This window comes from Cervus elaphus, chromosome 28 (genome assembly GCF_910594005.1).
Source record: "Cervus elaphus chromosome 28, mCerEla1.1, whole genome shotgun sequence".
Taxonomy (NCBI): Eukaryota; Metazoa; Chordata; class Mammalia; order Artiodactyla; family Cervidae; genus Cervus; species Cervus elaphus.
The window spans coordinates 16,724,676-16,738,771 of record NC_057842.1 but is presented as its reverse complement, the minus strand read 5'-3'; the positions used below and the strand labels follow the sequence as shown (position 1 = coordinate 16,738,771).

Here is a 14,096-nt window from a genome sequence, read left to right as displayed (position 1 = left end):
TTTGATCAAGCTCTGGGAGTTGGTGATAGACAGGGAAGCCTGGCGTGCTGCAGTTCATGGGGTCGCAAAGAGTTGGATATGACTGAGCAACTGAACTGAACTGATAATTTTAAAAGTGTTTTTATCTTTTAGAAATACATACTGAAAAAAAGAAATACTTCCTGAAATAATTGTGGGTGAAATTGTGATACGTGGGATTTGCTTCAGAAATAATACAGGAACCAATTCAGGCACATTAGGATGGCTATTATCAAATAAATAAACCACAGAAAATAACAAGCATCGGAAAGGGTATGGAGAAACTGAAATCCTTGTGCATTGCTGGTAGGGAAGTTAAAGTGCAACCATGGTGGAAAAACTGCATGGCATTTCCTTAAAAAAATTAACCATAGAATTACCATAAGATTCAGTAACTCCACTTTGGGGTATACATCCAAAAGAATTGAAAGCAGGAACTCAAAACATATATTTATACACACTTGTTCACAGAAGCACTGTTCACAATAGCCAAGGGGTGAACTCAACACAGGTGTTCCTTGATGAATTAACGGATGAAAAAAATGTGACTTATTCATACAATGGGATATTATTCAGGAAAGAAATTCTGGCACATGCTGCAACATGTTTGAACCTTGGTGGCATTATGCTAAGTGAAATAAATAAGTCACAACAAGACAACTATTGCAAGATTTCATTTATATCCATGGACAGAGGAGTTGGCGGGCTACAGTCCATGCGGTTGTCAGACATGACTAAGTGACTGAGCACATACCCGCAGAGTAGTCAAATTCATAGACATAGAAAATATATAATATTGGTGGTTGCCAGGAGTTAGGGAGAGCGGGGCATGGAGAATTATTGTTTAATGGGTAGGGAGTTTCAGTTTAGGAAGGATAAAAAGTTCTAGACATAGATGGTGGTGATGGCCACAAATCAGTGTGAAAGTATTTAATGCCACAGAACTGTAAAAGTGGTTGGAGTGGCACATTTTACGTTATGTATGAAAGTGAAAGTTGCTCAGTCATGTCCAACTCTGTCTAAATAGCCCATGGAATTCTCCAGGCCAGAATACTGGAGTGGGTAGCCTTTGCCTTCTCCAGGGGATTCTCCCAACCCAGGGATCAAACTCAGGTCTCCCACATTGCAGGTAAATTCTTTACCAGATGAGCCACAAGGAAAAAATAAATAGATATATATATACACTCTGATATATATAAGTATATATACATGTATACCAAAACAAGAAAGAACTGCAAGTAGCTATTACAATCTGTATTCTTGCATTGCAGGCAGATTCTTTACCAGATAAGCCACAAGGGAAGCCCAAGAATACTGGAGTGGGTAGCCTATCCCTTCTCCAGGGAATCTTCCTGACCCAGGAATCCAACCAGGGTCTGCAGCAATGCAGGCAGATTCTTTATCAACTGCCCTATATGTTATATATATTTTACTATAAATAATAATAATACAAGCGGGGACAAGCAGGTTGGGCCAGGTGGAATTATATGGAATTATAGTCAAGGGTTGTTGAGGCAGGTGAGGGATATGTGGGATTCAATGCACACTTCTCTCTACTTCCATATGTTGACATTTTCCATAATGAAAATATTTTTGTACCAAAACAAGATTTATACAAAGATACAAGAGAATTCAGTTTAAACTAAAAAGTAAAAACAGGAAAATGGCTAATAATTCTCACCAGAATAATGTAATAACAGAGGACATGAACATTATAACCAAAAATTTTGTCCCCAGAATTACCACAGCCTAAGAAAACTATCTAGTTAAGATCTCAATGAAGATATGGAAAGCCAGCAGAAAAGATGGAAACTGAGCTAGAAATGCCATGAAGGAAAATTTCCCATTTAAAATGGCTTTCACTGGGGAATTCCCTGGCGGGTCAGTGGTCAGAGTGCCACAGTTTCACTGCTGAGGGTGCCGGTTCAATCCTTGGTCGGGGAAGTAAGATCCTGTAAGCTGTGCTGCGTGGCCAAGAAAACTAAAATAGCTTCTTCTGAATGGAGTATAACCTTTAAAAATTGTGAATTGCTATTTCATACACCTACAACTTATGCAATATTGGACATCAACTCCACTCAATAGTATAGTAGTAAATAGTAAACAATATAAAAAATAAACAATAATGTAAATAATAAAAATAAAATGGTTTCCTCTGGAAACAGACAACATAGGTAAAGGGGGCTGCTGGCTTTTCTTTTGTTTTTCCACTAAGTCTTGTAGAATTCTTTTTGTCTTTAAACTTCATGCAAATGTGGTTTTTTAAACACTGAACTTAACTTTTATATTGTCTGTATTTTTTTAAAGCGTCAGAGCCAATATACTGTGTCAGGATTTTTAAACCTGGTCAACATTATACACACACCAAGAAGTTAACTGTCACATCACCGATTTTTGCAAAAGGAAAATGTATAAAGGAAAAAGAAATTTTAAATTATATAAATATAATTACATAAATCTATGTGGTGGTGGTGGTGGTTTAGTTCAGTTGTGTCTGACTCTTGCAGCCCCATGGACTGTAGTCCACCAGGCTCCTCTGTCCATGGGATTTCCCAGGCAAGAATACTGGAGTGGGTTGCCATTTCCTTCTCCAGGGGATCTTCCCAACCCAGGGATCAAACCATGTCTCCTGCATTGCAAGTGAATTCTTTTGCCGCTGAGCCACCAAGGAATTCCACACATAAATCTGTATCTAATAAATTGAGAATGTAAACCACTTAATCAGCATTCAAAAATAAAAATGACTTGAAATGGAAACAGACAAAGCAGAATCATGACTCCGCCGGTATCCCTGAGTTTGTGGTTCTCAGTTTTCCTCCGTGGTGACCTGCCTCCCGATCTGACTCAGTTCTGATATTTCATCCACCTTGGCTTCGGTTGCTCCGCCACGCAGCCCCCACCTCGAGGCTCACCTTGAGCCTGTGTTCATTCACGCACACTTGATCATTTTGGCTCTGCTCCCCTCCTAGGCTCAGCTCACGCCCAAAAGCCCCACAGTTGCTGTGCTCAGCTCCTGACTCTTTCAGGAACCAGATACACACTTTGACTCCTAGGTGACCCCACCACCGCCACTGCCAAACTAGTCTTGTGTGTGGGCTCTCCCAGAAGGACCATGTTTTCATTTTAGATATGGAAAGAAATCAGATATTAATAAGGCTTTCATTTCAGATGCTTCTTTCAAATACTGAAATAATTTGGCTCAGACGGTAAAGAATCTGCCTGCAGTGAGGGAGACTGGGGTTCAGTCCCTGGGTCAGGAAGATCTCCTGGAGAAAGGAATGGCTACCCACTCCAGCATTCCTGCTTGGAGAATTCCATGGACAGAGGAGCCTGATGGGCTACAGTCCATGGGGTCCCAAAGAGTCAGACACAACCGAGCAACTAATACTTTAATTTCAGATGCTTCTTTCAATTATTGAAATAATGTATTTTTGCATATTGCCTTTGTTTCCCCCTCCTTTAATCTTTTTTCCTTTTTTCCAAATAATTATCTAGGCACAACCCATGGATCAGGGACCATCAGGTACTTTGTCAGAATTCCTGGGCATTAGCCTGAAGGACAGAGAGAACAAATTGACTCAGAGAGAACAAATTGACTCCAGTATCCTGTGTGTCCCGAGGAGTCAGAAAGCAGCAGAAACTGACTGAAGATGTCAAAGAAAAGGGCAAGATTTGAGATTTTAATCATTTGCAAGATTAGAGAATGAGCCAGGGTCTTCCTTCAGAATTAACAAATTGACTCTGGTATCCTGTATGTCCCGAGGAGTCAGAAAGCAGCAGAAACTGACTGAAGATGTCAAAGAAAAGGGCATGCTCTTCATTTGCAAGATTAGAGAATGAGCCGGGGTCTTCCTTCAGAATTCAAAATAGACTCCCTTGCATTTCCCTCCGTGGAGATATGGTGGCAAAGAGAACCAGGGCCATGGGGCCTCTGCACAAAAGGTGGCCCACACTCCTCAGCCATAGCCCCAGGAAGGCCAGCGCAAACGCAGAGTGAAAGTGCGGTAACTCCAACACTCCCCTCCACCCTCTCTCCTGCAGGCCTCAGCAGGCCCCACCCAAGAGTGTGCCCATGAAGCCAAGAAAAGTCTAACTGAGAGGGCCCTGTGGCAAGGTTTTGTTCCTTATTTCTGTCACTCTCACTCTTCTTTTTTTTTTTTAACTTAAAGGCTAGGAGTTATATAACAAGTTAAACTCCCCTGTTGTTCCCTTCTCCAGTCCTATTCCTCTCCCTCACCAGATATTGGATCTAATCTGTCCAGAATCAAGCATCACTGTAACTTAGAATGCATTCTTCCATTCAGTACTCTTACTAGTGAGGTTGAATATATTTTCACATATTAATTGCCTTTCTATTTTATTTTACTTTTTGGTGAGTAAGAAATTTCTCTTTAGGACTTCTCCGATGGTCCAGTGGTTAAGAATCTGCCTGCCAATGCAGGGGCCACGGGTTCAATCTCTGGTCAGGGAAGATTCCACATGCCACAGGGCAACTAAGCCTGTGCACAACTACTGAAGTCTGCACACCCAGGGCCTGTGCTCTGTGATAAGCGAAGCTGCTCCAATGAGAAGCCTACGCACCACAATTAGAGCAACCTCAGCTCGCTGCAGCTAGAGAAAGCCTGAGGGCAGCAACCAAGGCCCAGCGCGACCATAAATAAAGAAATAAATCATTGTTTTTAAAGAAATTCTCTTTAACCTTTTTCTCAGTAGAAAGGTATTTGGTACAATTAGGTGTATCTTGGTATTCTGTTTTCATCTTCTGGAAACCGCCTCATGAAGTCCTTTGTTCAATTTGTGTTAGGTTGCCTTTTTCTTACAGATTTATGAGTACTACATATAATCTGTTACTACATACAACTTCCTGGTGGCTCAGACGGTAAAGCATCTGCCTACAATGCAGGAGACCTGGGTTCGATCCCTGGGTAAGGAAGATCCTCTGGAGAAGGAAATGGCAACCCACTCCAGTTCTCTTGCCTGGAAAATCCCATGGGCGGAGAAGCCTAATAGGTTACAGTCCATGGGGTCGCAAAGAGTCAAACACGACTGAGCGACTTCACTTTCACCTTCTTTCACATAATCTGGATGCTAAAATGTTATCTTAGTATATAAATTACAAATACCTTTCTTAGCCTCTCTTTTTGTTTATTGTCTCTTGTGGTACAGAAGCTTCTCATTACAATGTGTGCAAATCTATCAGACATACTTAGTGGGTTGTGCTTTTCATATCTCCTGTTAAACAAATAAGCTTTCTACTGCAACCATAAAGATAATCTTCTATATTTTCTTCAAGTACTCTTAAAGTTTTATTTTTCACATTTAGGTTTTTAATTCATCAAAACTTTTTATGTACAGTGTGAAGAAAGTATCAAAAATTCTATTTTTCTCATGAATCTACTGTCCCAACACATATAATAAATGAGGAATCTTTCTTCCATTGATTTGTATTGCCACCTGTATCAGATTTAGCTGGAAACATGGGCAACCAGAATTAATGACATTTCCCAGCCTTACTTGCAGCTGGTGTGGCTATGTTCTGGCCAATGAGCTGTTAGTGGAAGTAATGTGTGCAACCTTCTGGAAATGTCCCCAAACAGAGGAAGCATTCTTTTTCCCTTCCTTAACCTCTTTCCTGCTTGCAGAATGCTGCTTGCAGACTTGCTGGTTGGAGCTGCAGAAGCCATCCTGAACCATTAGTTGAGTTTGGAAAAGTAGGCCATGCACAGTGGTATAAAATGGTATGAGTCTAGGGGCTTCCGTGGTGGCTCAGTGTAAAGAGTCCACCTGCCAATGCAGACACGGTTTGATCCTTGACCCAGGAGGATCCCTCATGCCTCAGAGCAGCCAAGCCCGTGTGCCACGACTACTGAGCCTGTGCTCCAGGGCCAGGAGCCACAATTGCCAAGTCCACTTCCTCAATTACTGAAGCCTGTGCACCGGAGAGCCTGCGCTCCAGAGAGAAGCTTCTGCAATGAGAAGCCCTCACACCACAACTAGAGAGAAGCCCCAACTCTTCACAGCTAGAGAAAAGCCCACACAGTGATGGAGACCCAGCACAGTCAAACATAAATAAATAAAATTTTTTTTTTTTTAAGATAAAAACCTAGGTCCCTGACTTCCTCTGGACTAACAGGCAAGAGAGAAATAAACAATATCTTGTTTAAGCCATTGCTATTTTGAGTTTTTCCCCTCACAGAAAGAAATTCTAACTAATACATCACATTTATATCAATGTCCCATAAATGCTTCAGTCATTTTTCTCAGCGATTACTTCTCTTCTATTGATCTGCCTATCATTGGACCAGATACCACATACTTTAATAAAATTTTGCATTGAGTTCTGGAATCTAATAGGTAAATCACCTCTTATAGTACCTTTTCAGAATTGTTTTTGGCTGAACTTTGACTATTATTCCTCCATATGAACTTTAGAATCAGTCTTATTCCATGGGGAAAAGAGTGATGGCATTATTATCTGAATTTGTATTTAACTAATAGATTAACTTAGGAAAATGAACACCTTTATGAAACTGAAGGTTCCCATACTTGTGAGGTAGGAGGTATGTGGGGGCTTCCTTAGTGGCTCAAATGGTAACCAATATGCCTGCAGTGCAGGAGATCTGGGTTCAATCAGGGGTCAGGAAGATCCCCTGGAGAAGGGAATGGCAATCCACTCCAGTGTTCTTGCCTGGAGAATCCCATGGACAGAGAGGAGCCTGGCAAGCTGCAGTCCATGGGGTCACAAAAAGTTGGACAGGACTGAGCAACTAAACAACAACAACAACAGGAAATATGTGGGCCCCTGGGCTGAGCAGTTTGAGTTTGTCAAGTAAACTGGAGCTTTGTTTTCCCTAAACATTCTAAGGATAAAGTTAATGGCAGAAGCTGGGTTCTGCTGCAATAAAGAGACAAGATGACCACTCCTGAGGTCAGGGAAACCTCCCTGACTGTACATACTCAGAAAGACTAGGGGTTTCAAAAAGGAAGGGGGACATCACCCCAAAATAAATGTGGTCAAACCTCCCACAGGCCTTTGTGCTGGAATCCATCTTGGTAAAAACATGAAAACTCATATTGTGGAGGACCCTAAAACAGGTCAGATGAGGGAAAAGAAGTGAGACAGTTGGCCAGAGAAGAACGAAGACGTAGAGGAACTGCCCTATATAAATGATTAAACCGCCTCTTTACTTCACTACTTCTTATTAGGTAAGATGCCCATACCCTTTCTCTTTGGGTGTGTATTTCTGCCTTCTGTGTGTGTGTGTGTGTGTGTGTACTAAGTCCCGTCCAACTCTTTGCGACCCCACTGACTGTAGCACACCAGGCTCTCTGTCCATGGGATTTTTCAGGCAAGAATACTTCGGTGGGTTGCCATTTCCTCTGCAAAGATGGAACCTGTATCTCTTGCATCTTCTGCATTGGCAGGCAGATTCTTTACCACTGTGCCACCTAGGAAACCTTGCTCCTGTCTTAAATAAATAAACTGTTTTTCTGTGTGCTCTTCCACATATTGTGCTCCATCTCTAATAACAAACTTTAGACCTGTTTTTATACTTTTTGCCTCCTTGAAACATCCATGCTTTCAAATAGGGGCAAAAGCAAGGGTAAATTTGCTTCTAGCCTCTAACCCCTGATAGACTAGTGGTTAGGGTTCCTGGTTTTCATCCAGGGTGAAAGTGAAAGTGAAAATGAAGTCACTCAGTCATGTCCGACTCTTTGCGACCCCACGGACAGAATATAGCCTACCAGGCTCCTCCGTCCATGAGATTTTCCAGGCAAGAATACTGGAGTGGGTTGCCGTTTCCAGGCAGGGAAAGAAGATTCTGCTTCAAGACTGCTCACTGTTGTCTCTCAGAGATCACATGGGCATGATATAACTCTGCATCTATGTTATTATTTTGCTACAATGACATTTTATACTTTTTCTCAATAAAGGTCTGCATATCATTTGTCAGATTTATAATCCTTGATATTATTGCAAATGATTTTTTTTTTTTTTGCAAATGATATTTTTAAATTGCATTACCTAAGGGATTGTATTATAGTTGTTGAGTCGCTCAGTCGTGTCAGACTCTTTGTGATCCCATGGACTGTAGCCCACCAGTCTCCTCTGTCCATGGGATTTCCCAGGCAAGAATACTAGAGCGGTTTGCCATTTCTTTCTCCAGGGGATCTTCCTGACTCAGGGATTGAACCTGGGCTTCCTGCATTGGTAAGTGGATTCTTTACCACTGAGCCACCAGAGAAGCCCCACCTAAGGGATTATTGATGGTATAAAAAATACAGTTAATTTTTGCATGTTGATCTTGTACTCACCATTCCTGCTGAACTCTTTTTAGTTCCAAGAGTTTATCTGTATAACCTCTTGAATTTTCTATTAAAAGTTGGTCCTCCATACACCTGAAACTAACACAACATTGTAAATCAACTACATTTCAATTAAAATTTTTTGAAGTTGGCCCTCCATATCTACAAGTTCTGCACCCACATATTTAACCAACCACAGATTGAAAATACTTGAAAAGAATTTTCCAGAAAGTTCCAAAGAGCAAAACATGAGTTTGCCAGGAACTGACAACTACTTACATAGGAATTATATTTGTACTTACAACTATTTAGGCTTCCCTGGTGGTTCAGACTGTAAAGAATCTGCCTGCAATACAGAGACCTGGGTTTAATCCCTGGGTCAGGAAGATCCCCTGAAGAAGGGAATGGCTACCCACTCCAGTATTCTTGCCTGGAGAATTCCATGAACAGAGGAGCCTGGTGGGCTCCAGTCCATGGGGTGGCAGAGTCAGACATGACTAAAAGACTAAAACTTTCACTATAACTATGTACATAGTATATACATAGTATTAGATATTTTAAGTAGTCTAAAGGTACTTTAATATATGTAAGGAAGGATATACATAGATTATATGCAAATATTATGCCATTTTATATAAGCACATCCCTAGATTTTTATATGAGGTCACCTGGAACCAATCCCCAGTGGACACTGAGGAACAACTATAATTAGTTTCCATTAAGCAACCCTAGGGACATGAAAAAGAGTTTAACTGACTTGATGGTGACAGCGTCAGAGTCTTGAAACAGATTAAGAACAGGCAAGAAGTCTGGGTGCCAGCAGTAGAGCCTAATCAGTAACACGGTGATAAAACTAGCAGGGAAGAGCTAGAATTCTGAACAAGGACACAAGCTGGAACACCCCGGGACGACAGGCTAGCACTGGGCCCGCAGACAGGGCCTGAAACAGAGCTGGGGCGGAGGAGGGGAAGGCAGCCTAGGGTCAGGAGTAATTCGGGCGTCAGAGGCACCTCCACTCCCACGGAAGTCATTTACCGCAGATGGGTGTGAACCAAAACTAGACTGTGTCCAATCTGAAGACACATGGGGACAAAGTGGCTCTGTTTTGATGGAGACGCTGAGTGCCAGTAGGCAATACCACTTCAGTGCAGGAAAAAACAAAATACGGTGAAAGAGAAAAGACCTGGCTCCCCACCCGCAGTGGACTCCTGGAAGCCAATTTAGACGGGAACTTTTGGACTTCTCATAAACACTGAAAGAGGAGGTAATTTTGTGAAGGTATATTGTCTAAGGACGGTAGTTAATAGACCCTTCTTTTTATAATTTCCCATCACCCACTTCTGGGTTCTTTGGTGTTTTTTTAATTTTCATTACAGGACTCAAACTTTTAGAGTGCAACCCCTCTGAGTTCTAGGCATCTATATAAGGGGGCCCTTGGGTCACATTACAATGGTTTGGAAATAACTCTATTACCTGGAATAGGATGCTTAGTCTTTCGTGTTTGAAGGTCTAAAAGAAGAAATAAGGAGGAAAAGGTAACTGGGTGACAGGTCCATAAGGTGACAGATGGTTGAATTTCTCCAGCTTGCGTTCTGAATCTTGGAAAAGCCTGCGTGCCCCTCAGACCAGAGAATGAGCCAGACGCTGAATGCTGTCATTTCCCAGGGCACTGTCGTTCTGCATCAGCCTGCCACCTACTGGTCATAACAACAGATGCAACATGTTACTGGTGTCTCCACACGATCCAAACAGTACAACCTCATCTTTTTCTGTGCCTGGGAATAAATGCTTCCTGGGTCAAACTGAGGAGGAGAGAGACGTAGACATCCCTGTAACAATACGACAATGACAAAATAATTACTGATGAAAACTCTAAGAAGACAAGAAAAAAAATTCTTAGAAGATAAGAACTATAACTCTTACATTTGTTCTGTAATTAGGAGTCTACCTAAGAGAAGTGTTTTAATGTCACCTGCTTCAACATTTAGTGAAATGGATCATCAACAGCCTCCGCTTACACCACAATTAGTCACGGGAAATGTGAGGAAGCACAGAGGATGAGACCAGAGGGATTTTAGGATTCCCACCCAGGTGGTGGATAGCCTTGTATTCATCACTATAGACAACACCATGGACAAAAGAATTTCAATTTCCCTAACTAAAAATTGGAGGTGACCTAAGCTCAGTGCCAAAAATACCTTCTGCTTGTACTCCGGGAGAACAGACTCACCAAGACCCAAAAGTAGGACTACGTTACTTATTCTGTGCAGTTTCCATTGTACTGAGAACTTTGCTGTGAAAAGAAGTTGCCAGGGGTCCACACCACAATTCTCGGAGTAGGCTTGAGGGATCTCCCAACGTCGGGTATCTCCAGAAGCAGCCAGCCACCAGGCAGACCCTGGAGTAGTGCTGAGTAGCAATATCAGGCCCAGGCTCTAAATCTGAAGTCCCACACATCAGGGATCCCCAACCTCTGGGATCTAATACCTGATGATCTGAGGTGGAGCTGATGGAATAATAATATGAAAAAAGTACACAATAAATGTAGTGCATTTAAATCATCCCAAAACCACCCTCCCAACCCAGTCTGTGGGAAACTATCTTTCACGAAACTGGTTTCTAGTGCCAAAAAGGTGGGGGACCGCTGTTGTTCAGCAAAGCCATCTATCACAGGGACCTTTCATGGCCAGTTCACAGCTTCACCTCTAGTGTATACGCAGTCAAAGGGCATCATCAACTCAAAACTCCATGACATGGACTTCCCTGGTGGTCCAGGGGTTAAGAATCCACTTGCCAATACAGGGGACATGCGTTCAATCCCTGGTCTGGGAGGATTCCACATGCCGTGGGGAAACTGGGCCCGGGTACCACAACTACTGAGGCTGCACTCTAGAGCCTGTGTTCTGCAACGAGAGAAGCCACCACAATGAGCAGTCCGTGCACTGCAACTAGAGATTAGCCCCTGCTCACTAGAGAAATGGAGAAGGCAATGGCACCCACTCCAGGACTCTCGCCTGGAAAATCCCATGGACGGAGGAGCCTGGTAGACTGCAGTCCATGGGGTCTCTAAGAGTCGGACACGACTGAGCAACTTCACTTTCACTTTTCAGTTTCCTGCATTGGAGAAGGAAATGGCAACCCACTCCAGTGTTCTTGCCTGGAGAATCCCAGGGACGGGGGACCCTGGTGGGCTGCCGTCTATGGGGTCGCACAGAGTCAGACACAACTGAAGCGACCTAGCAGCAGCCGCAGCAGCAGTAGAGAAGAGCCCACTCAGCAACAAAGACCCAGCACAGCCAAAAACAAATAAATAAAATTATACAGAAAAAATGAGAGACCCCTTCCGTGTAGGAATGGGTCTGAACTGCACCACCAGCAGGTTTGCCTAGACTGAAGGACAGTTTCCATACAAATACTAGACATCGCGATAAAAATTCATCAATCCCCAAAAATATATATGACATGGGAACTTTAGTGATAACAATAGACGTTATATTTTAAGGTCTTCTTCACTAAAGGAAATTGCCAGGGTCCAGCCCCGGCAGGATCCAGGGGAACCCTCAGGATGAACGGCGTCGGCGAGAGAGAGACACGTAGGACCGGCCTTGATAGGGCCAAGTGTGCTAGGGAGAGAGAGAGAGAGAGAGAAAGAAAGACCAGACCAGGAATATGCAGCAGAGTCTGGCAGCTGCTTTATTTTTCACCGTAGCCTTTATACCCTAAGTTGGTACATTTCTAAGGGGCAGATAAGCACACAGACTTAGTTTAACATTATATCAGCTTGTCCTTTACGAAACCAGGTGTGCTCTGTATATTTTTGTTTATGAGCGTCTTTTCCCATAGATTTTTTGTACATTATCTTCTGGCCTTGAGGTTAGCAGAAAACAGAAAAGTGGCAGTCTCATGGTACAGCAAGTTGTAACATAATAGACATACAATCCTGTTAACATAAAAGTCAGTCTTTTTGCAGAAATTCTCAGCTAAATTTATCTAAAAAGTTTAACACACAAAGACTCTGTGGCTCTGGTGAGGCAGCCCCTGTTTAGCACTCCTAGTTAAAATTAACAGTTATCTTATTGTTTTTACACTAGGGCTAAACTCTTATTTTACTAGATCTTTAACTATATTAACAATAGTGTCCACTGCATAACCTCAGCACATTAACATCAATCAAACATTGATCTAATAACCACTTTTAAAACAATATTTTTTATATTTTTTAATAGGGCTTCCTCACCCCCCAAAGGGCTCTGTGCCTATTAGGGCCTTTTTAATGGTTAATCTCTATGTATAATATCTTTTGGCTTTCAGGCCTGTTGACAATTTATGGTTTGCACCTGGTGCAACTTTAAGCAACTTCAGTAGCCGACCCTGTCTTTCTTATAATTAATCTATTTTCTTTCTAATAAGCGTCATCTCTATGGGAACTAGATAGGATTACATTTTCACAGAACAGAAATGCAAAGGATTGCAAAAACAGCAGATATGGCACAAAATAGGCTCTTAGTCCAAAAGTTAATTACCTGCAAGAAGTCGCCAGCTAATCTCTATCTAAACTATTTTCTATTAGGCACATTTGTGGCTATAATATTTGTGGAGCTTTTTTCACCCCGCGAAGGGGCCTATGCTTAATAGTTTCTTTTGTTAGCGTACTATGTATAGGATGTTTAGAACAATCATGAGCATTTTGTGCAATGAGAGCACACATTTATCAAACAAGCCAGAATGCCAGCTAAAGGGTTTGAACTGAAGCATTTCCTTCATCCCTGGCCCCTTCATAGGGTACCAGCGTCCAGGAGATTTATTAATTAGGGTTTTAAGTTGGTCTTTATTCAGTGAAAGAGGAGCAGGAGAGCTCTCGGCAGGCAACACAAGAATCCGCAGCAGGGCAAACAAGAACTACAGCAGAAAAGGGGGGAGGATGTAGGGTAGGGTAGAGGCCGAGGCCAACCTGGAAGGTCCCTTATCCTAGACGGCCTTGCCTGTCAGGTATTTTCCTCGTGACCTCGTCATGGATGGGGTCTCGGACGGCCTTGCCTGCCCGGTATTTTCTTCATGACCTCGTCACGGGCAGGACCTCCCCTAACGGCTCCCGACAGGAAATCCTTATTTTTTTAACATAGTTTGTTGCTTCCAAACAAATAAGATGTGTATTTTTAAAAAAACACAAGAAGTCTGTTTCTTGGGCTTCCCTGATGGTCCAGTGGTTGAGAATCTACTTGCCAATGCAGGGGACACGAGTTTGATACCTGCTCCGGAAAGGCTGCAGATGCCATGGAGTAATTAAACCCATGCACCACAACTGAAGCCCATGCACCATGACTGAAGCCCGTGCACCTAGAGCCCGTGTTCCACAACGAGAAGCCTCCGCAATGAGAAGCTCACACACAGCAACTAGAGAAAACCCACAGGCAGCAACGAAGACCAAGAACAGCCAAAAATAAACAAATAAATCTTAAAAAAAAAAAAAGGAGGTCTGCTTAATAACTCAGTTTTCAATCTGTCTGTGCATCAGTCCATAGATCACCAACAACACCGACAATACTTTCCACATTACCCTTTAAAACGCAGAAATTAAAGAGTAATAAACTATAGAGTAGTAGAGCCTTCATTTAGAAAAAACCATTTGTCAAGAGAAATTATTGCTTCAAGGAACAAGGACTATCATGGCCAAGATATCAACTGTGAACGAGAAAGTATGATGCTCTGATAGAAGCCACCGTGAACTGACTGTAAATCAGACATTTCCTTTGTGCTCTCGTTATTCCTGA

At 42.4% G+C, this 14,096-nt stretch overlaps 1 long non-coding RNA gene across 1 annotated transcript in view; it reads right to left on the bottom strand.

Moving 5' to 3' along the window:
- The window catches only part of LOC122685602, a 37,748-nt gene that overhangs the window by 4,408 nt on the left and 19,244 nt on the right, over positions 1 to 14,096 (bottom strand). The window contains exons 3-4 of the long non-coding RNA XR_006338460.1: positions 9,799 to 10,022; positions 8,335 to 8,424 (exon numbers count right to left, since the gene is read on the bottom strand). This is a non-coding gene — a long non-coding RNA (uncharacterized LOC122685602). The remainder of the gene's footprint in view (positions 1 to 8,334; positions 8,425 to 9,798; positions 10,023 to 14,096) is intronic.